Source organism: Oncorhynchus clarkii, chromosome 20 (genome assembly GCF_045791955.1).
Source record: "Oncorhynchus clarkii lewisi isolate Uvic-CL-2024 chromosome 20, UVic_Ocla_1.0, whole genome shotgun sequence".
NCBI lineage: Eukaryota > Metazoa > Chordata > Actinopteri > Salmoniformes > Salmonidae > Oncorhynchus > Oncorhynchus clarkii.
Genome location: NC_092166.1, coordinates 15,687,110 through 15,711,167, shown reverse-complemented (window position 1 = coordinate 15,711,167; position 24,058 = coordinate 15,687,110). Strand labels below are relative to the sequence as shown.

The following is a 24,058-nucleotide window of genomic DNA, read 5'->3' as shown; positions in this document are numbered from 1 at the left end:
GTGGCTCACTGCAAGCATTGCAAAGCAATCACTAGCCTGCTATTCAGTGGAGTGACTCTGTGGTCCCAAGTCTGGGTTTAAGGGTCTCCTTTCCAAACTTAAAATGATAAACATTCAACATTGGCCATGCTGCCAATCCAGCATGATTTCTGCAGTGCTCAAAACGACTCTTAATTCAGATCTTGTGAAATCTGACTTCGGTGAGTTGAAGACAACTGGGAACTTGGGGGGAAAAAATAGCTCTGACTCGGAAAATAAGTTTTGAACGGTCATCCAACTCGGAATTGGGCGTCTTTCTAGAGCCACGACCTGAAGATCACTGATGTCATCATGATTCAACATTGTTTTTTTCAGTTGTCTTGAAAGCACCATATATCCAGACAATGCCATTCTTTGTTGACAAAGTTTGATGACAAAATTTGCCCACAAATGACTGCTGCGCCACCTTCCTGTTCAAGTCAGCACAGCACAACAAGGTGAGTCCAAAAATCTCTTGTATGCTGCTGCATAAATTATGTAATATGCCAGGGAGATATGTATACTGTAGCTAAGAAAGTAATACTAAGTGTATGTTGTGTAGTAAGGTGTTAGTAGCCCATGTGCCTCACCCTAATAATTTAGTATATTTTCCCCTCTTAATTTTGCCTACTGTTCTGACTTGGTGGTGCACATGTAGCCTATAACCTGTTTTAGAGAAATGTAATCATCGAATATTGTAAGAACTTTCATTGTCTGCTTATATGCTCCATTTATTTATCACACAGTTCTGACTTGGTGTACAGGGAAAACACTAAGAACGGCCCATGTTCTGAATTCTGTCGCTATACATTTAAAAAGTGCTGAGCAAATAGTTATATTGACTAAGTCCATCCTAGCTCGTTCGTTAACGTTTTAATTGAAATTACGGATTGCCTCTTATCCGCTCGTCATCCCCTTATGCCATAGTTTGTATATCTCAATCGTCAGTAAAACCACATTTGTTTAAGCAAGTCAGCCATATCAGCTATGTTTTTTATAAAAGGCAGTAAATGAGACAATTAATTGTTTTGCTGCCAGACAAGGCTCCGCTGATAGCCAGGTGTAGCAGTGATGGGACAGATTTAGGTAGGCCCTAACACTTTGTTGGCACTGTTTTTCACTGTTATAGTGCAATTAATGTATTGTTTAGTGCCGTGTTGTGGGTTTGCTGGCATGCATCCCACATTTTTGTGTTTTTGTTTGCCCCACCAAGATTTACATGCTAAAATCGCCACTGGACCTAATCCAAAACCAAAGTGCTAAGATTCACTCATCTATCAAGCACAGTTTACTCAACCCACGTTAGGCTACACTATGAAACATTACTGATGGAAGCACCCCACTCATTGAATGAAAGATAACATGCTCACCCTCAGATTATTTCTCAAATGTAATTGGTCCAGTCACCACACCCTAAGGTGTTTCACCAAGGGCACATCAATTGACCTCACATACCCATACTATACTGTAAAACTACAACTGCTAGAGGAACAATGACCACGTTTACATGCACACCAATATCCGGTTATTATTCGGAATACTCAAGTATTCTGTTTTTGAGTTGATGCATATAAACATAATTTCCTGTTTAAAATAACCTGAATACGTTTGTATCCCGGTTTTGAGAAGTCTGAATAAGATGCCTGGGTTATGCTGATATTAGATGAGATACTGTGGCATGTAAACATATTATCCCATTTACTGTTGTTTTTGCAGTTGCGCAGGCTGTTTCAAATAGTATCACTTTTGAAGGTCAGATGGAAACAGTTATAGTTGGAATACTGACTGAAGTCTGGACATTGATTGTAGGCCTCACATAGCCTATTATAATATTAATTCCTGCAGAATTAAGTGTTGTAAAATTATAGACCAAATGTTAATTTTGTCTCGGGAACAGGCGTGGAGAAATGAGATTAATTTCTTTCTTCTTTAAAAAATGTGAACATGCGCTTAGGGACCGTGTTGTGTATCCTAAACGTGCAATTTTTTTCAGCAACATAAAAGCTGAAAGTATTTCACATTTAACCACAAAATATGCATTCAAGATTAAAAGTGAAATACTATCAGAAACATGTTGGATCGTTTTCACAGATTTTAATTTCCTTAAAACCGGTCAACAAACTGATATCGTTTGGAAATGTTGCACTGAAGATCTCCCTGGTCCCTAACTGTCTTTTGCTCCAGGAGAGAAGCAGAAATGAAAGAGAGAACTTTACCGATGTTAACTAGGTTGTTGATAATGCATTCATTTATCGATTTATGACATCATTCTAGTGAGCAAGGCTTTATTTAGTATTCTAGAGCATTGTTCCCCAATTGGCGGGCCACGGAACGAATTTGGTCCGCTGGTGATTTTATTTGGCTCCCCAAGTTTTCTGAGAAAAAAATGTATATTATTGGACATAAGACAAATCAGCTCCCACAGATTCTTTATTTGGAAATCTGTTCCAAAGTATTCCCACACATAATAGAGAGATATGTGATCGTATAAAGCAAGGTTTGAAATTATTATGTTTTAGTCAAATATTATATATGTTTAGGCTTCCTGCAGTCAATTTGCAGTCTACAAATTATTTGTAATTATGTTCTGGCCCCATAACCATCCGCTCAAGAAAAAATTGTCCCGTGACTGAATCTAGTTGATCATCCCTGTTGTAGAGCATCAAGTAATGACAGAAGATAAACTGCATGTACTGTATCTAATTATAGACAAGTTGACTAACAAATAGCCTACATAATTTCAGAAATTATAAGCAGAAAAATAGAGGCTTAACTTTTTTCCCCCGCACCCCATGTAAAAAAAATTGTACTGCTGTCCCTGGGCTAATTAGGAATATGTTTATTCATGGGTACAGGGATACTTGTGAGCGGGATATCAAAGGTGCATTTAAACAGTTTATCCTGAATTAGACCTTAAAGCTGCAATATGTAACTTTTTGGGAGACCTGACCAAATTCACATAAATGTGAGTTATAGATCTGTCATTCTCATTGACAAAGTCTAAAAAGCAGAAGATTTGTTCTATGTGCGCAATTTCTATGATTCCCATTTTTAAGTTTCGCTTTTGTAAACCAGTTTAAAACAGCTGAAAATACAATATTTTTGATAAAGATATTCCACAGCGGTTTAGATGGTACAATTCTTTCCTACACTGCTGGCTTGTTTTGCCATATAAACTGAAATTAGGCAAACTATTTGCATTTTAGCAACCAGGAAATGGCAGAGATTTCTGCATATTACACCTTTAACAGGAATAAGAGCTATTATCCGGAATACTCTGCGGATGTAAACGTAGTCAATGTGGTTATAGCTTCTACAGTATTCTCGGGAGAGACATTCCCGGTCTTCATCTACTCACAACTGGTTGATTTAAGAACAGCATGACCTCACCATGACCTCAGCCTCACTCTGGAGTCTCAAATGGTAGCTTCTGTTTCCTGGTGTGCTGCCAGGAGAGTAAATATGAGTGTTTGACAGCCCTCTTAGCTTGGCTGCCCTGAAAATTAACTATAGCCTACATTCAGCTAAAGTACGGCCTGTTTCAATGTCATAGGATCAAACAACAACATCACAGACTCAAAACAAACAGCTTCTGTTTGGTTAGTTGGACATTAAAATGAAGTGAAACGACACCTGACGAGGCTGTAGCTCTAATAATCACAGAAAGTTGAATATAATATACTGAACAAAACTATAAACGCAACATGTAAAGTGTTGGTCGCATGTTTCATGAGCTGAAATAAAAGATCCCAGAAATGTTCCATACGCACAAAAAGCTTATTTCTCAAAAATATGCACCAATTTGTTTACATCCCTGTTAGTGAGCATTTATCCTTCGCCAAGGTAATCCATTCATCTGACAGGTGTGGTATATCCAGAAGCTCATTCAACAGCATGATTGTTACTCATGGCTCCCGAGTGGCACAGCGGTCGAAGGCACTGCATCTCAGTGCAAGAGGCGTCACTACAGTCCCTGGGTCGAATCCAGGCTGTATCACATCCGGACGTGATTGGGAGTCCCATAGGGTGGCGCACAATTGGCCCAGCTTCGTCCGGGTTTAGCCGGAGTAGGCTGTCATTGTATAAGAATTTGTTCTTCACTGACTTGCATAGTTAAATACATTTTTATTTTATATTACACAGGTGCACCTTGTGCTGGGGACAATAAAAGGCCACTCTAAAATGGGCAGTTTTGTTATACAACACAATGCCACAGATATCTCAAGTTTTAAAGGAGTGTGCAACTGGCATTCTGATTGCAGGAATGTCCACCAGAGCTGTTGCCAGAGAATTGAAAGTACATTTATCTACCATAAGCCGCCTCCGTCAATTTCGAGAATTTGCCTGTATGTCCAACCGGCATCACAACCGCAGACCATGTGTAACCACGCCAGCCCAGGACCTCCACATCCGGCTTCTTCACTGCCGGATCGTCGGACCAGCCCACCGGACATCTGATGAAACTGTGGGTTTTCACAACCTGAAGATTTTCTGCACAAACTGTCAGAAACCGTCTCAGGGAAGCTCATCTGCATGCTTATCGTCCTCACCAGGGTCTTGACCTGACTTCAGTTTGACATCGTAACCGACTTCAGTGGGCAAATGCTCACCTTCGATGGCCAAGTGTGCTCGATGGAGAAGTGTGCTCTTCACAGATGAATCTCGGTTTCAACTGTATTGGGCAGATGGCAACTGTATCATTGTGTGGGTGAGCGGTTTGCTATCAACGTTGTGAACAGAGTGCCCCATGGTGGCGGTGGGGTTATGGTATGGGCAGGCATAAGCTACAAACAACGAACACAATTGCATTTTATCGATGGCAATTTGAATGTGTAACCGATGCAAAATGGCTAGCTAGTTAGCGGTGGTGCGCGCTAATAGCGTTTCAATCGATGACGTCACTTGCTCTGAGACCTTGAAGTAGTGGTTCCCCTTGCTCTTCAAGGGCCGCGGCTTTTGTGGAGTGATAGGTAACGATGCTACGTGGGTGTCAATTATTGATGTGTGCAGAGGGTCCCTGGTTCGAGCCCAGGTATGGGCGAGGGGACGGACTAAAGTTATACTGTTGCAAATGCATAGAGATACCGTGACGAGATCCTGAGGCCCATTGTCGTACCATTCATCTGCTGTTATCACCTCATGTTTCAGCGTGATATTGTTGCAAGGATCTGTTCACAGTTCCTGGAAGCTGAAAATGGCCCAGTTCTTCCATGGCCTGCATACTCACCAGACATGTCACCCATTGAGCATGTTTGGGATGCTCTGGATCGATGTGTACGACAGCATGTTCCAGTTCCTGCCTATATCCAGCAACTTCGCACAGCCATTCAGGAGGAGTGGGACAACATTCCACAGACCACAATCAACAGCCTAATCAACTCTATGCAAAGGAGATGTGTCGCGCTTGATGCAAATGGTGGTCCCACCAGATACTGACTGGTTTTCTGATCCACGCCCCTAATCTTGTTTTTTTAAAGGTATCTGTGACCAACAGATGCATATCTGTATTCCCAGTCGTGAAATCCATAGACTCGGGCCTAATTAATGTATTTAAATTGACTGATTTCCTTATATGTAACTGTAACTCAGTCAAATCCTTGAAATTGTTGCATGTTGTTTTTTTTATTTTAAATTTTGTTTAAAATCCCACTCTCTGTGCTGAGGTCCCGCTCTAGTATCTCTGGCAGGCTATTGGATTCGTCAGCTTCTTTCCTCCCACACCTGCACACACCGTAGAAAGACAGACGCTGCTTTTTAAGCCTTCTGAGACATTCTACTCAACTGCAGCAGCTTAGCCTAAGTCCATCCGCTGTGCAAAATAGAGAGGAGACGTTTAGCTGAGTAAACAGCTGACAGGCTCCTTATCTCCTTAACTCAGAAACGTGCTGTCACCACCACCATCATGGAGTCTCCTCCACTGAGCTCCATGGAGTTGTGTTTTAAGTGGTGGGAATAATCAATCTTTCAGTGAGGAGCCATTTAACTGGAGGGGAAAAGAGCCTAGAAGGCCACTCTACTGTACTCCCTGTGCAAAAGTAACTGTCCAGTGAAAATCTCACTTTTAAAAGTTCACATTCTGTTAACTCATACCCAAATAATTGTGTTGATTCATCCTATGCTCGTATTTGTGGCCAAAGCATAAATCAGAGAAAAACACATAAAAAATACCTCAAATTTCAAAAATGCTTGCAATTTCCTCAGAGGATGATGTCATCTTCCTGAGGAGAATGAGCTGGCCAATCAGCAGTCTACTCGCATGAATATTTTTTTTAATTATTATTTATTTATTTTGAATTTTACCCCTTTTTCTCCCCAATTTCGTGGTATCCAATTGTTTAGTAGCTACTGTCTTGTCTCATCGCTACAACTCCCATACGGGCTCGGGAGAGACGAAGGTTGAAAGTCATGCGTCCTCTGGTACACAACACAACCAAGCCGCACTGCTTCTTAACACAGCACCATCCAACCCGGAAGCCAGCCACACCAATGTGTCGGTGGAAACACAGTGCACCTGGCAACCTTGGTTAGCGCGCACTGCGCCCGGCCCACCACAGGAGTCGCTGGTGCGCGATGAGACAAGGATTTCCCTACCGGCCAAACCCTCCCTAACCCGGACGAGGCTAGGACCTCCCGGTCATGGCCGGCTACGACAGAGCCTGGGCGCAAACCCAGAGTCTCTGGTGGCACAGCTGGCGCTGCAGTACAGCGCCCTTAACCACTGCGCCCATCGCATTAATATTTTTAATGACTGGTATAGGCCCACGCCATTCTGTCGTTAGAGTATACCATTCCAACACAGAAAAGCTGCTTTTTAACATACTTAATCTGCCTGGTTATATAAGGGTATAAAATGTAGTCGAAGTCGGAGGTTTACAAACACCTTAGCCAAATACATTTAAACTCAGTTTTTCACAATGCCTGACATTTAATCCTAGTAAAAATTCCCTGTCTTAAGTCAGTTAGGATCACCCCTTTATTTTAAGAATGTGAAATGTCAGAATAATAGTAGAAAGAATTATTTCTTTCATCACATTCCCAGTGGGTAAGAAGATTACTTATACTCATTTAGAATTTGGTAGCATTGCCTTTAAATTGTTTAAGTTGGGTCAAACGTTCTGGGTAGCCTTCCACAAGCTTCCCACAATAAGTTGGGTGAATTTCGGCCCATTCCTCCTGACAGAGCTGGTGTAACTGAGTTGGGTTTGTAGGCCTCCTTGCTCGCACAGGCTTTTTCAGTTCTGCCCACAAATGTTCTATAGGATTGAGGTCAGGGCTTTGTGATGGATACTCCAATATCTTGACTTTGTTGTCCTTAAGCCATTTTGCCACAACTTTGGAAGTATGCTTGGGGCCATTGTTCATTTGGAAGACCCATTTGCAACCAAGCTTTAACTTCATGACTGATGTCTTGAGATGTTGCTTCATATCCACATCATTTTCCCACCTCATGATGCCATCTATTTTGTGAAGCGCAACAGTCCCTCCTGCAACAAAGCATCCCCAAAATATAATGCTGCCAACCCCGTGCTTCATGGTTGGGATGGTATTCTTCGGCTTGCAAGCATCCCCCTTTTTCCTCCAAACATAACAATGGTCATTATGGACAAACAGTTCTATTTTTCTCCAAAAAGTATGATCTTTGTCCCCATGTGCAGTTGCAAACCGTAGTCTGGCTTTTTTATGCCGGTTTTGGAGCAGTGGCTTCTTCCTTGCTGAGCGGCCTTTCAGGTTATGTCAATTTAGGACTTGTTTTACTGTGGATATAGATACTTTTGTACCGGTTTCCTCCAGCATCTTCACAAGGTCCTTTGCTGTTGATCTGGGATTGATTTGCACTTTTCACACCAAAGTACACTCATCTCTAGGACACAGAACATGTCTCCTTCCTGAGCGGTATGACGGCTCCGTGGTCCCATGGTGTTCATACTTGCGTACTATTGTTTGTACAGATGAACGTGGTACCTTCAGGTGTTTGGAAATTGCTCCCAAGGATGAACCAGACTTGTGGAGGTCTACAATTTTTTTCTGAGGTCTTGGCTGATTTCTTTTGATTTTCCCATGATGTCAAGCAAAGAGGCACTGAGGTTGAAGGTAGTCCTTGAAATACATCCACAGGTACACCTCCAATTGACTCAAAGGATGTTAATAGCCTATCAGAAGCTTCTAAAGCATGACATAATTTTCTGGAATTTTCCAAGCTGTTTAAAGGCACAGTCAACTTACTGTATGTAAACTTCTGACCCACTGGAATTGTGATACAGTGAATTATAAGTGAAATAATCTGTCTGTAAACAATTGTTGGAAAAATTACTTGTCATGCACAAAGTAGATGTTGTCACAGGCCGGCTCATAGCCTGTGGCAAAAATAAGGGGACACGAACAACAGGCCAATCAAAAAGTTTATTTATTATAAACCAAAAACAATTAACTTTAAACAAAGAAAAAGGAATGAGGTGTGAAAGTATCATAATGTAGGGTGTATGTAAAATGCAGGGATGCGTGAATCTGTGTGTGTGAATATGACTGAGTGAAAACTACGTAAAACTACAAAGGAACAAACAAAACAGGATCATACCTGGAGGAGCAGAGAGAAGATACAAACTAGGTTAAAGAAGCACGGGACAGAGCATCAGCAATGATATTATCCTTACCACTAATGTGTCTAATATCAAGGTTGAATGGTTGCAAGAACAAAGCCCAACGCATCAGGCGCTGGTTGGGATTTTGCAGGGATTGTTGTTTGTGTCCCCTCATTTTGCAGGGATTGTTGTTTGTGTCCCCTCATTTTGCAGGGATTGTTGTTTGTGTCCCCTCATTTTGCAGGGATTGTTGTTTGTGTCCCCTCATTTTGCAGGGATTGTTGTTTGTGTCCCCTCATTTTGCAGGGATTGTTGTTTGTGTCCCCTCATTTTGCAGGGATTGTTGTTTGTGTCCCCTCATTTTGCAGGGATTGTTGTTTGTGTCCCCTCATTTTGCCACAGGCTATGAGCCGGCCTGTGACAAGTGGGGGCTCATCCGTAAGTTAAAGTTAATTGTACTTTAGTCTTACTTTAGTATTTATAGTTCTATTTATTTTTTATTTAGTTCTATTTCTAGTTTTTTTGACTTCTGCCTGACCAAATGAACTGACCAGGAATAACGCTAGGTCCTAGTTATGGGGTATTTTGCCATCAGGTGAGCAGGTCAAGTGGACCATGGGAGGGTAGGCAATACCAGTGTTCAGATGATACTTTATGATCCCTGTTACACCCAAATGTGTGTTCTTTTGATGTAAAACATGAAGAAATCAAAGGTCTCAGGTTCAGAAGTTGAATCTGTGAGGATTTATCTTAAATAACATTCCTGTGTGTAATGGATAGAACAGCAGGTCCCAACATTTTCTGTTCCGGGGTCACCAAATCACCGTCAAAAGCTCTTGAGAACCACTATTGTTGATTCGCAGAATTTGTTAACATTGAATATCTTGGTGGACAAATATAGACTACATTTTATCAGGGAATGTAACAGATTAAAGACCTATTAGTGTTATTATAAACCATTTGTATTGTGAAAAGTCATGTAAAATTCCTTCTAATACCATTAATACTCCCAACTTTTATTATTGGAAGAAGGAACAAACAAAAAAATCACACACAAAAATAATCATTCTACAAAATAATCTTGAAAGAAATGTGTAGACCACAGGTTGAAAACCACTGGGATAGAAGAATGTCTCGTTGTCCTTGGTAGTTGATTTAGTGTAAAAATGTAGCTATTGTAGAGATGACATGATGCTGTAAGGTTGAGTACAACATGATTTTGACATCCGTGTGTCAACGAAGTGAGTAGAGCCTCCTTTTCAGCAAGAGCATTTCACATAGCAATGATTGAGGTGAAATATGCATTCCTGCACCCATAGAAGGGTGTATGGGTTTTTGACTTATGGCTCTTTTACATCACCTGAAAGGATTGTAAGTCAAAACCCCATACCCATTTCTATGGGTACAGGGATGCATATTTCACCTCATTCCTGCCTCAATCATTTCTATGTGAAGTCATTGCTATGTGAAATGATCTTACTGAAAAGGGGGCTCTACTCAATTCGTTGAAACACGGATGTCAAAATCATGTTGTACTCATCATTGCTATGAAATCCTGATGACTACACTTCTTCAATGACAAGACTGTTCTTTGATCACACCAGCAAACATGTGGTCCCCCCTCTCTCTATCACACACACACACATCAAATCCCCTCTCCACACAGCACCCTCCTGGGGAGGACATGTCTGGGGCTGGCAGACAGGAGGCCAGGAAGAGGCTGAGACAGACAAATGACTGTTACCACAGACAGTACAACATGACCCCATCCCTATGGGGTAACCTATTTCACATCATTATAGAGATGCCCACATAGGCTGGCATGTGTGCTTGACCTACAGATGAAATACTGTGGAAGAAAATGTACGTTTTTTTTTTTAAAGTTTACAATTGAGCTACACAGGCTCAGACCAGATAGGGAATTGTCTTAGGCCATGATCAATTTGTTTTCCTTCCTTCCTAATCACTATGTGCTAAGAAACAAATTAACCCATTCTGGGAAGGAGTCACGTCCCCAGCCTTGTTGAAATTTGATGTATCCTAATAGACATGAGGGGTATATATTTAACCTTTTTTTGTACAGGGATTATTTATTGAAGGTATTGCTGAATCAATCAAGCCTGCATATGGATCATGGTAACTCGATATAGTTTTGCTCTCTGCTAAATCTGTCCTTTTTTTAAAAACATTTTTACAAATCATGTAAAATAAGTAGACGCTTGGTGATAGACCTTGTAGTATTTGCTGACATCTAGTGGTTGGAAGCACGGTTAAATAAAATTCAAGAATTTGTATAGCTAATAATTACGAATTCACTGCATAAATGTCACGTGTGTTAATGTGTTATGTACGTTAAAATACGGAGTGATTGTTAAAAAAGGCTTTGCACTAACACTAGTCTTACTAGTACTAGCAGGAAAGTTTTTACTAGCAATGATTGTGTTGTTGTCTTACCTACCTTAGTTGAATACACTGACCTTCTGGATAAGACTGTTAGCTAAATGACCAAAATGTAAACTTTTATTTGCTGAAAACAAATATATTTCGAAAGGCTATGGGATATGCATGACCTGAAAAATAAACAATTTACCTTTGAACTCTGGCCCTGCCGACAGTATGTGATTAATATACCGTTGCCGTGTTCATGTGCTAGTCAGAACTAGAAAGTCGAAAATGTCCGAATTCGACTCAAAATTCTTGAGTTGTTCACCACTAGTGACATCAGAGGCTAAGTCACTCCTTTGAGGAATCACCCAGGAGGGGAGCTCACTATAAGGTGGCTTTGTTGGTGAATGGCTGCATTGAGTCCAGATGGTACAGGAGGCATAGATAGACAGGCCGTAGAGCAAAGCTCTGCTATTCGGGTGTCCAGTCCAGGCCCAAAGCTAATTATTTCATAACCTCTAATCAGGGACTGATTTAGACCTGGGATACTTACACAGGCAGTCTAATTTTTTTTTTTCACTAATTGGTCTTGACTAATGACATCAGATCTTTTTCAGAGCTGATCTGATTGCGCAAAAGACCAATTCGAAAATCAGAATTGGACTGCTTGTGTAAATGCAGCCCAGGTGTGTGCAAATAATTATCAGGTAGAATAGAACCAGCAGTACTCTGGACCTCATAGGGGAATATTTGAATACCCTTGCTCTACACAATACATATGTTCCTGTCCACAACCTGGGCCTTAGTTGGTGACGGGTCTAATTTGAAGCCTCGCACCAGCTACAACATGAACTCCCCCAAGGTCATTGTGTCCAGGTCCCACGCTGGGAAGGTGAAGGGTTTCATCGAGGAGGCCTTCGGGACCACAACAGTCATCCTCCCAGCAGGGGGAGCAGGTACTGCACTTTTATTTGTCTGTGGTTTGTTCACCCAAATGTATAATTTCTTAATCATTATCTGGCCATAGAAGTAGTCTTGGGTGAGCTGTGAATGCGTCATACTTTCATTTGCCATTTTTATAAGTATACCTATTTCTGTGGGCTTCAGTTTTTTAATGGGTGTTATATGATTGGAATAACACCCTGTCAGGTATTTACACAATTTATTTCACTGTTTTGTGGATGTTGATCTGGTATTTTCTACTCTCCATAGGCTATAAGGTGCTTGCTCTGCTGGACCCCAGTGATGAGGACATTGAGAAGGCAGACATGTACATCCACGTGACCTTCATCAAGAAGTGAGACATCTGTGCCGGCAATGGCCTGCTCACAGCCCTGGGAGGTCACATGACCACACTGAAGGGCGAGGAGATAGACAATTCAGGAGTGGCAGGCAACAATGGTGGTCTGCTAGCCAGTGTCAAGGTGGACCACCAAGCCCTGGTGGCGATACTGCCTGCATGGGACTCTGCTGACAAACACTGAAAAAAACACACAGATATTTACACTCACCCATTATGTTCATACACAGATGATCAAGGACAAACAGACAAGATGACCACAAGCCTTGAAGACCAAACAAACACAGATGACAGGACCACACAATCTGGGACAAGACAATATTACAAAGCACACCAGTTTCTCCTTCAAACTCCTTTCACCATTTAAAATAAATAATAGTATTTGTATAAAGATAAGTCAGTCCTTGCATTTTCTATCATAGAAAGTGCTAATAAGTTGGACAAGGAAAAGCCATGTGCCCAGCTTCAGTTTGTTGCTAAGAGATGGGTGCCTTTGATTGGCATGGAAACTTAGTCAATGCCTGGTGTGGAAAGGAACAAATGTGTTGGAACACTCTGTAGTTGTCGTTGTTCTTGACACCTTTGGGAAATGATTGCTGGTGAAGGTACAGGAATGAATCAAGAGCGTTTTCTTCATAAAGTCATTTTCATTGTAGCACAATAACCTTGATCCTGTGAGGTTTCTTCTTTTAGTTGCTCATTCCTACAGAACATTTACATTATGCTAGACAGGGTAACTATGAGGGGATCATTTGTTTAACTATAGCTTAACACATGATGCAGGGGTGGGATTTGGGCTGCTACAATGTGAATTTAATTTGAGGGTTGTTTTTAAAAGCATGGTACTTCCTAAATATGCGCAATAGTTTTAGTGTACTACTGTGTGTGCATGTATGTGAAAGTGCAATTTCCACTTATTTTTTATGAATAGCATGTGTGAATTCACTAGGTACTGCAGCTTTCTTGACTCCACCTCTGGGGCAAGACTATACAGTGTGTTACATCTACATGTAGCTAGTGTAGTTGCTACATTTGCAAATAAGAAACCATTCTGTTGCAAATACTCTTATTAGTTAAACATGCTAATTTGTCAGCAAGTTTTTTTTATTTTTTATGTTTGTTGATTTGTCCCATATACAGTAGGGATGTTCAGATTCACAATAGACCATTCAGACATGGATATCCCTGCTCTAGCACTGTGAATACTAAGGCTGGATATCAAACTGAGCACTCAGATCGCACTCAATCACTCCGGAGTCAAACGCTGATTGTTGAGTCATCGAGGGCTCCACTGCTCCCTTCGGAAGCCTCACTATCAAGTAGTAAACCTGTTGCCGACTAGGTGGAATTGGCATGGCATTCTTCCCATGATTCTGTCACCTAGGAACCACCGTCATTACTACTTTGCCCTCAAGAATAGTCGGAATAAGTCAACATAAATTGGAAAAAAATCTGTAATTTTGAAATATTGCTAAGTGGCAGTTGGGATGTTGAGTGCGCATCGTCTCAATGCTCATTTTGGCCAAAACACATTTTTATTGTCCAACTGTGCTTTCTCAAAATGACTATTTTTATAGCATGAGCGTATGTTGTATGTCTGAACTGGCTGTGTTTGCTAAGCCTGTACATATAGCTGTTATAATGTGACTGTGTTTCTCCAACTTCCCTCTGTGTTTTAAATGAAATGGTGCTGTGCATGAGATCACTGACTGGGTTATGACTACTTCCTACGTGATCTAGATCGTTTGATGTGTGGTGTTACTACTGCTGCATGCCCTCATGGTTATGTTGTACTGTTGATGAGAAATACATGTTCAAAGCTATCCCTGTCTGTTAATGTAACCCTTTGCTGTAAGTGCTGGTCATGTTTTGAAAAGAGAATGTATTTTTGTGAAGGGATTACAGCAAAATATTTTTTGTTTTTTACAAACATGTCTTACATTGAGTGGAACTACTGTGAATAAAAACCCAGTGTAAAACCATTGAAAAGGCCAAAATACAGTAGAACGGGTACTGTGAGTAAAACCTTTAAACAGGTCAACATTCACAAGGCCGCAGGGCCAGACAGATTACCAGGACGTGTACTCCGAGCATGCGCTGACAAACTGGCAAGTATCTTCACTGACATTTTCAACCTCTCTGTCTGAGTCTGTAATACCAACACGTTTCAGCACACCACCATAGTCCCTGTGCCCAAGAACACTACTACCGACCCGTAGCACTCACATCTGTAGCCATGAAGTGCTTTGAAAGGCTGGTCATGGCTCACATCAACACCATTATCCCAGAAACCCTAGACCCACTCCAATTTGCATACCACCCTAACAGATCCACAGATTCTTCATTGTAATCAGAGCACTAATATTAATACTATGCATGACAGTCTCTTGGCTAAGTGTTGAAGACAGACGGACTGCAATCACTTCTTTTTATAAGAAACAATGTGTTGAAAATACCAAATTGTTTGCATAGTCAACTTACACACAGCTCTGACACACACACTTATCCCACCAGACATGCCACCAGGGGTCTTTTCATAGTCCCCAAATCCAGAACAAATTCAAGAAAACGTACATTATTATATAGAGCCCTTATTGCATGGAACTTCCTTCCATCTCATATTGCTCAAATAAACAGCAAACCTGGTTTCAGATAAAGCAACACCTCCCGGCACAATGCCACTCCCCTATTTGACCTAGATAGACCTAGATAGTTTGTGGGTATGTATTGACATGTAGGCTGTGTGTGCCTTTTAAAACATTTATGTAGTTCTGTCCTTGAAATGTTCTTGTCTAATGATGTTCTGTATTATGTTTCATGTTTTGTTTGGACCCCAGGAAGAGGAGCTTCTGCTTTTGCCACCGCTAATGGGGATCCTAATCAAATACCAAAAAGATGCAATCTCTATTGCACTCCCCACTGCCCTTTCCCACCTGGACAAAAGGAACACCTATGTGAGAATGTTGTTCATTGACTACAGCTCAGCGTTCAACACCATAGTGCCCTCAAAGCTCATCACTAAGCTAAGGACCCTGGGACTATACACCTGCCTCTGCAATTGGATCCTGGACTTCCTGACGGCCCGCCCCCAGGTGGTAAGGGTAGGTAACAACACATCTACCACACTGAACCTCAACATGGGGGCCCCTCGGGTGCGTGCTCAGTCCACTCCTGTACTCCTTGTTCACTCTAGACTGCACGGCCAGGCATGACTCCAACACCATCATTAAGTTTGCCGATGATACAACAGTGGTAGGCCTGATCACCGACAATGACGAGACAGACTATAGGGAGGAGGTCAGGAGACCTGGCTGTCTGATCTCCTAACTAGGCTGTCTCGTTGTTGTCGGTGATTAGGCCTACCACTGTTGTGTCATCGGCAAACCTAATGATGATGTTGGAGTCGTGCCTGGCCATTCTCATCGACGGGGCTGTAGTGGAGCAAGTTGAGAGCTTCACATTCCTTGGTGTTCACATCACTAACAAAAAACATGGTCCAAGCACACCAAGACAGAGGACACGACAAAACCTATTCCCCCTCAGGAGACTGAAAAGATTTGGCATGGGTCCTCAGATCCTCAAAAGGTTCTACAGCTGCACCATCGAGAGCATCCTGACTGGTTGCATCATGGCCTGGTATGGCAACTGCTCGGCCTCCGACCGCAAGGCACTACAGAGGGTAGTGCGTACGGCCCAGTACATCACTGGGGCCAAGCTTCCTGCCATCCAGGACCTCTATACCAAATTGTCAAAAACTTCAACCACCCTAGTCATAGACTGTTCCTTCTGCTATCGCCTGGAAAGCGGCACGCCAAGTCTAGGTCCACAAGAGGCTTCTAAACAGCTTCTACCCCCAAGCCATAAGACTCCTGAACATTTAATCAAATGGCTACCCAGACTATTTGCCACCTTGATGCCCCTCTACCTACATGTACAATGGCAAGATTTCTGCATAAATTGGTCATCAAATTTGATCTGATCTTCATCTAAGTCACAACAATAGACAAACATGGTGTGCTTAAACTAATAACACACAAATTATTGTATTTTTCTTATCTGTATTGAATACATAATTGAAACATTCACGGTGTAGGTTGGAAAAAGTATGTGAACCCCTATGTTAATGAATTCTCCAAAAGCTCATTGGAGTCAGGAGTCAGCTAACCTGGAGTCCAATCAATGAGATGAGATTGGAGATGTTGGTTAGAGCTGCCTTGCCCTACAGAAAACACTCACAAAATTTGAGTTTGCTATTCACAAGAAGCATTGCCTGATGTGAATCATGCCTAGAACAAAAGAGATCTCAGAAGACCTAAGATTAAGAATTGTTGACTTGCATAAAGCTGGAAAGGGTTACAAAAGTATCTCTAAAAGCCTTGATGTTCATCAGTCCATGGTAAGACAAATTGTCTATAAATGGTGAAAGTTCAGCACAGTTGCTGCTCTCTCTAGGAGTGGCCGTCCTGTAAAGAGGACTGCAAGAGCACAGTGCAGAATGCTCAATGAGGTTAAGAAGAATCCTAGAGTGTCAGCTAAAGATTTACAGAAATCTCTGGAACATGCTAACATCTCAGTTGCCGAGTCTACGATATGTAAAACACTAAACAAGAATGGTGTTCATGTAAGGACACCACGGAAGAAGTCACTGCTGTCCAAAAAAACGTCTAAAGTTTGCAAAAGTGCTATTGACAAAATATTGATGAAAATACAGATGAAACTAAAGTTGAGTTGTTTGGAAAGAACACACAACACTATGTGTGGAAGAGGAAAAAAGGCGCAGCACACCAACATCAAAACCTCATCCCAACTGTAAAGGATGGTGCAGGGAGGATCATGGTTTGGGGCTGCTTTGCTGCCTCAGGGCCTGGACAGCTTGCTATTGAGATGCTGTGGCATGACCTCAAGAGAGTGGCTCACACCAGACACCCCAAGAATATTGCTGAACTGAAACAGTTTTGTAAAGAGGAGGAATGAGGAATGGTCCAAAATCCTCTTGACCGTTGTGCAGATCTGATCCATAACTACAGAAAACGTTTGGTTGAGGTTATTGCTGCCAAAGGAGGGTCAACCAAATCAAATCAAATTTTATTTGTCACATACACATGGTTAGCAGATGTTAATGCGAGTGTAGCGAAATGCTTGTGCTTCTAGTTCCGACAATGCAGTAATAACAAGTAATCTAACTAACAATTCCAAAACTACTGTCTTGTACACAGTGTAAGGGGATAAAGAATATGTACATAAGGATATATGAATGAGTGATGGTACAGAGCAGCATAGGCAAGATACGGTAGATGGTATCGAGTACAGTATGTACAAATGAGATGAGTATGTAAACAAAGTGGCATAGTATAAAGTGGCTAGTGATACATGTATTACATAAGGATACCGTCGATGATATAGAGTACAGTATATACGTATGCATATGAGATGAATAATGTAGGGTAAGTAACATTTATATAAGGTAGCATTGTTTAAAGTGGCTAGTGATATATTTACATCATTTCCCATCAATTCCCATTATTAAAGTGGCTGGAGTTGAGTCAGTGTCAGTGTGTTGGCAGCAGCCACTCAGTGTTAGTGGTGGCTGTTTAACAGTCTGATGGCCTTGAGATAGAAGCTGTTTTTCAGTCTCTCGGTCCCAGCTTTGATGCACCTGTACTGACCTCGCCTTCTGGATGATAGCGGGGTGAACAGGCAGTGGCTCGGGTGGTTGATGTCCTTGATGATCTTTATGGCCTTCCTGTGACATCGGGTGGTGTAGGTGACCTGGAGGGCAGGTAGTTTGCCCCCGGTGATGCGTTGTGCAGACCTCACTACCCTCTGGAGAGCCTTACGGTTGAGGGCGGTGCAGTTGCCATACCAGGCCCGCCAGGATACAGCCCGCCAGGATGCTCTCGATTGTGCATCTGTAGAAGTTTGTGAGTGCTTTTGGTGACAAGCCAAATTTCTTCAGCCTCCTGAGGTTGAAGAGGCGCTGCTGCGCCTTCTTCACGATGCTGTCTGTGTGTGTGGACCAATTCAGTTTGTCTGTGATGTGTATGCCGAGGAACTTAAAACTTGCTACCCTCTCCACTACTGTTCCATCGATGTGGATAGGGGGGTGTTCCCTCTGCTGTTTCCTGAAGTCCACAATCATCTCCTTAGTTTTGTTGACGTTGAGTGTGAGGTTATTTTCCTGACACCACACTCCGAGGGCCCTCACCTCCTCCCTGTAGGCCGTCTCGTCGTTGTTGGTAATCAAGCCTACCACTGTTGTGTCGTCCGCAAACTTGATGATTGAGTTGGAGGCGTGCGTGGCCACGCAGTCGTGGGTGAACAGGGAGTACAGGAGAGGGCTCAGAACGCACCCTTGTGGGGCCCCAGTGTTGCGGATCAGCGGGGAGGAGATGTTGTTGCCTACCCTCACCACCTGGGGGCGGCCCGTCAGGAAGTCCAGTACCCAGTTGCACAGGGCGGGGTCGAGACCCAGGGTCTCGAGCTTGATGACGAGCTTGGAGGGTACTATGGTGTTGAATGCCGAGCTGTAGTCGATGAACAGCATTCTCACATAGGTATTCCTCTTGTCCAGATGGGTTAGGGCAGTGTGGTTGAGATTGCATCGTATGTGGACCTATTTGGGCGGTAAGCAAATTGGAGTGGGTCTATGGTGTCGGGTAGGGTGGAGGTGATATGGTCCTTGACTATTCTCTCAAAGCACTTCATGATGACGGAAGTGAGTGCTACGGGCGGTAGTCGTTTAGCTCAGTTACCTTAGCTTTCTTGGGAACAGGAACAATGGTGGCCCTCTTGAAGCATGTGGGAACAGCAGACTGGTATAGGGATTGATTGAATATGTCCGTAAACACACCGGCCAGCTGGTCTGCGCATGCTCTGAGGGCGCGGCTGGGGATGCCGTCTGGGCCTGCAGCCTTGCGAGGGTTAACACGTTTAAATGTCTTACTCACCTTTAAATGTCTTACTCACCTCGGCTGCAGTGAAGGAGAGACCGCATGTTTTCGTTGCAGGCCGTGTCAGTGGCACTGTATTGTCCTCAAAGCGGGCAAAAAAGTTATTTAGTCTGCCTGGGAGCAAGACATCCTGGTCCGTGACTGGGCTGGATTTCTTCCTGTAGTCTGTGATTGACTGTAGACCCTGCCACATGCCTCTTGTGTCTGAGCCGTTGAATTGAGATTCTACTTTGTCTCTGTACTGACACTTAGCTTGTTTGATAGCCTTGCGGAGGGAATAGCTGCACTGTTTGTATTCGGTCATGTTACCAGACACCTTGCCCTGATTAAAAGCAGTGGTTCGCGCTTTCAGTTTCACGAGAATGCTGCCATAAATTCACGGTTTCTGGTTAGGGAATGTTTTAATCGTTGCTATGGGAACGACATCTTCAACGCACGTTCTAATGAACTCGCACACCGAATCAGCGTATTCGTCAATATTGTTATCTGACGCAATACGAAACATATCCCAGTCCACGTGATGGAAGCAGTCTTGGAGTGTGGAGTCAGCTTGGTCGGACCAGCGTTGGACAGACCTCAGCGTGGGAGCCTCTTGTTTTAGTTTCTGTCTGTAGGCAGGGATCAACAAAATGGAGTCGTGGTCAGCTTTTCCGAAAGGGGGGCGGGGCAGGGCCTTATATGCGTTGCGGAAGTTAGAGTAACAATGGTCCAAGGTCTTTCCACCCCTGGTTGCGCAATCGATATGCTGATAAAATTTAGGGAGTCTTGTTTTCAGATTAGCCTTGTTAAAATCCCCAGCTACAATGAATGCAGCCTCCGGATAAATGGTTTCCAGTTTGCAAAGAGTTAAATAAAGTTCGTTCAGAGCCGTCAATGTGTCTGCTTGGGGGGGGGGTATATAAGACTGTGATTATAATCGAAGAGAATTCTCTTGGTAGATAATGCGGTCTACATTTGATTGTGAGGAATTCTAAATCAGGTAAACAGAAGGATTTGAGTTCCTGTATGTTCCTTTCATCACACCATGTCTCGTTAGCCATAAGGCATACGCCCCCGCCCCTCTTCTTACCAGAAAGATGTTTGTTTCTGTCGGCGCGATGCGTGGAGAAACCCGCATGGGGAGGAGATGGATAGCATCTCTCCAGTGAGCCATGCTTCCGTGAAGCAAAGAACGTTACAGTCTCTGATGTCCCTCTGGAATGCTACCCTTGCTCGGATTTCATCAACCTTGTTGTCAAGAGACTGGACATTGGCGAGAAGAATGCTAGGGAGTGCCCGTCTCCGGAGTCTGACCAGAAGACCGCCTCGTTTCCCTCTTTTTCGGAGTCGTTTTTTTGGGTCGCTGCATGGGATCCACTCCGTTGTCCTGTTTGTAAGGCAGAACACAGGATCCGCGTCGCGAAAAACATATTCTTGGTCTTACTGATGGTGAGTTGACGCTGATCTTATATTCAGTAGTTCTTCTCGACTGTATGTAATGAAACCTAAGATGACCTGGGGTACTAATGTAAGAAATAACACGTAAAAAAACTGCATAGTTTCCTAGGAACGCGAAGCGAGGCGGCCATCTCTGTCGGCGCCGGAAGTTTAGTTTATTAAATCCAAGGGTTCACATACTTTTTCCACCCTGCACTGTGAATGTTTACACGGTGTGTTCAATAAAGACATGAAAATGTATAATTGTTTGTGTGTTATTAGTTTAAGCAGACTGTGCTTGTCTATTGTTGTGACCTAGATGAAGATCAGATCAAATTGTATGACTAATTTATGCAGAAATCCAGGTATTTGGATTCACATACTTTTTCTTGCCACTACATATTACCTCTACTAACCGGTACCCCCGCACATTGACTCTGTACCGGCACCCCCTGTATATAGCCATGCTATTGTTATTTTACTGCTGATCTTTCATTATTTGTTACTTTTATTTCTTATTCATATTTTTTTCTTTTTAGGTATTTTTACATTTTTATACTGCATTGTTGGTTAAAGCTTGTAAGTAAGCTTTTCACTGTAAGTTCTACTACACCTGTTGTATTCGGCGGATGTGACAAATACAATTTTACCAGAAGATGGAGACATTTGCATGGCCATTCTGTTTATCAAGCAAAATTGTTTTAGCTGAGTTCTCCGAGTGGACTGGAGTCCATCTATTTTACGACCCTATTGTTTTTCAAGGTTGAACTCTGTATTTAAATAGCAGATTTACCATAACCCTGTATAGGCACACAATCACATGTGTGTGCCATGGTAAAACTGCACTCATGAATGACCCAAACAACAGCTATTCACTGACAAAGTCCTACCTTCCAGCACCCATCTCTGGCTTATGAGGCACAGACAACCATTTTTCAATAATGTATTCTCTCATTTCAATTTACACACCAAACTCCAACCCACGCATGCCCTCTGAATCCTGGCTCGCTTTGAATTGCTTTCATTCTCTGCTTCCAAAATAGCCCTTGAATGGAACAAGTGAATTTGAAACTGTTGTGATGACAGGTTGTCTTCTTAAAATGTGCCCAAAAGTATGAATAGAGTGGATTTGCATGCAATGGATTGACTGTGAATGTAATGTAATGTAATGGATTGACTGTGAATGTAATGTAATGTAATGGATTGACTGTGAATGTCAGAAGCCCTCTGTTTTTCTTCCTGCCATGTCTGAAATTGAGATTAATGTCCTTTTATATAAATTATTTCCTTGAATTAAATTGCCTGGTTTTTCATAACTTTTTTGGACTGAAAGCGTGGTTTACCTACTGTGATTTTGTTCACACAGTGATGGTAAGTTTTTGGGGGGATAAAAGGTGCAATTTTCATTCAAATGTATTTAAAAAAAAATTGATTCCGGTAAAGGTTAAAGGCTTCTTTCTAGCTTGGTCTCTCTCTCTCTCTCTCTCTCTCTCTCTCTCTCTCTCTCTCTCTCTCTCTCTCTCTCTCTCTCTCTCTCTCTCTCTCTCTCTCTCTCTCTCTCTCTCTCTCTCTCTCTCTCTCTCTCTCTCTCTCTCTCTCTCTCTCTCTCTCTCTCTCTCTCTCTCTCTCTCTCTCTCTCTCTCTCTCTCTCTCTCTCTCTCTCTCTCTCTCCAGCTCTATCTGTCTATGTCTCTCTGTCTATGTCTCTCTCATTCTCGCTCTCTCATTACAGCTATATGTTGTACCCTGTGCTCTTTAATTCAGAGGTTCAGTGTTTCAACACTGAATACCTTTTTATAACACTAATAGCGAGAAACCAGCGAACAATGGTCAGGTCTGGCGAGACAATAGACCGGTCTACATATGTCAGAGTGTATGTCTGTTGCCTGGCAACAAAACCCAGGTCACCGTCAGTGGTGTAAAGTACTTTAAAATACTTTAAAGTACTACTTAAGCAGTTTTTGGGGGTATCTGTACTTTACCATTTACATTTTTACATTTTTACTTTAACTTCAGTACATTCCTAAAGAAAATGATGTACTTTTTCCTCCATACATTTGCCCTGACATCCAAAAGTACTCGTTATGTTTTGACAGGAAAATGGTCCAATTCACACACTTATCAAGAGAACATCCCTGGTCATCCTTACTGCCTCTGATCTGGCGGACTCACTAAAGACAAATGCTTCATTTGTAAATGATGTCTGAGTGTTGGAGTGTGCCCCTGGCTATCCGTCAATAACAAATATTAAAAGAAATGTGCCTTCTGGTTTGCCTAATATAAGGAATTTTAAATGGTTTAAACTTTTATTTTTAAAACTTAAGTACATTTTAGCAATTCCATTTACTTTTGATACTTAAGTATATTTAAAATCAAATACTTTTAGACTTTTACTCAAGTAGTATTTTACTGGGTGACTTTCACTTTTACTTGAGTCATTTTAAAATCATTACTTTTACTCAAGTATGACAATTGAGTACTTTTTCCACCACTGGTCACTGTGTCATGTAATGCTTAAATCTATTACATTTAGGGTGTGTTCGTAAATTCAATCTGGAGGGCCAGAGTGTGCTCAGAGTGCGCACAGGCCATTTGTAAATTCAATCTGGAGGGCCAGAGTGTGCTCAGAGTGCGTGCAGGCCATTCGTAAATTCAATCTGGAGGGCCAGAGTGTGCTCAGAGTGCGTGCAGGCCATTCGTAAATTCAATCTGGAGGGCCAGAGTGTGCTCAGAGTGCGCGCAGGCCATTCGTAAATTCAATCTGGAGGGCCAGAGTGTGCTCAGAGTGCGCGCAGGCCATTCGTAAATTCAATCTGGAGGGCCAGAGTGTGCTCAGAGTGCATGCAGGCCATTTGTAAATTCAACAGCAGTCAAGCACCCAAGCTAACTGGCTAACATTGGCTAGCTACTTCCACACACAAATAAGAGAGCACCTCACTCTGACCATTTTACTCTCCCTAGCAGAGCTGGTTAGGCTGTTTTCATGTTATCTAGAGCGTTGGTGACTGTAACTGGGCTGTGGGCAAAAATATTATTACGCTTTTTTGCAGATGTTTACTGACACCAGCCATATTCAACTCAATCTCCATAGACAACCATTGGCAGTAGAATGGCCTTACCGAAGAGCTCAGTGACTTTCAATGTGGTACCGTCATAGGATGCCACCTTTCCAACAAGTCAGTTCGTCAAATTTCTGTCCTGCTAGACCTGACCCGGTCAACTGCAAGTGCTGTTATTGCGAAATGGAAATGTCTAGGAGCAACAATGGCTCAGCCCCGAAGTGGTAGGCCACACAAACTCACAGAACGGGACCGCCGAGTGCTGAAGCACGTAGTGTGCAAAAATCGTCTGTTCTCGGTTGCAACACTCACTACTGAGTTCCAAACTGCCTCTGGAAGCAACGTCAGCAC

At 42.5% G+C, this 24,058-nt stretch overlaps 1 pseudogene; it reads left to right on the top strand.

The window, feature by feature from the left end:
- Positions 1–11,760: 11,760 nt before the first annotated feature.
- LOC139376909 (inositol monophosphatase 3-like) lies at positions 11,761–12,466 on the top strand (annotated as a pseudogene).
- The last annotated feature ends 11,592 nt before the right edge of the window (positions 12,467–24,058 follow it).